The 501-nt window shown below is 58.9% G+C and overlaps 1 protein-coding gene across 1 annotated transcript in view; it reads right to left on the reverse strand.

Annotated features, from left to right (window-relative positions):
- Dctn6 (dynactin subunit 6) overlaps nucleotides 1-501 on the reverse strand; it is a 29,261-nt gene that overhangs the window by 12,309 nt on the left and 16,451 nt on the right. The gene's annotated exons all lie outside the window — the stretch shown is intronic.

Below are 501 nucleotides of genomic sequence, written 5' to 3' on the forward strand. Positions count from 1 at the left end.
ACAGCACATGTGTGCGAGAGCGTGTGCGTGAGAGAGCATGTGTGTGCGAGTGTGCGTGAGAGAGCACGTGTGTGCGAGTGTGCGTGAGAGAGCACGTGTGTGCGAGTGTGCGTGAGAGAGCACTGTGTACGAGTGTGCGTGAGAGAGCACGTGTGCGAGAGCGTGTGCGTGAGAGAGCACACGTGTGCGAGAGACAGCACATGTGTGCGAGAGCGTGTGCATGAGAGAGCACGTGTGTGCGAGAGCGTGTGCGTGAGAGAGCACGTGTGTGCGAGAGCGTTGCGTGAGAGAGCACACGCGTGCGAGAGTGTGTGCGTGAGAGAGCACGTGTGTGCAAGAGCGTGTGCGTGAGAGAGCACACGTGTGCGAGAGTGTGCGTGAGAGAGCGCGTGTGTGCGAGAGCATGTGCGTGTCAGGGTCAATATTTACCTTCCCGAGGGACGTGTCAGAACAGGAGGGACGTCGTTTCCTGTGGTAACAGGGATGAAGCACATGGTAGCC

The sequence above is a fragment of the Microtus ochrogaster genome, linkage group LG7_11 (assembly GCF_000317375.1).
Source record: "Microtus ochrogaster isolate Prairie Vole_2 linkage group LG7_11, MicOch1.0, whole genome shotgun sequence".
NCBI classification, from domain to species: Eukaryota; Metazoa; Chordata; class Mammalia; order Rodentia; family Cricetidae; genus Microtus; species Microtus ochrogaster.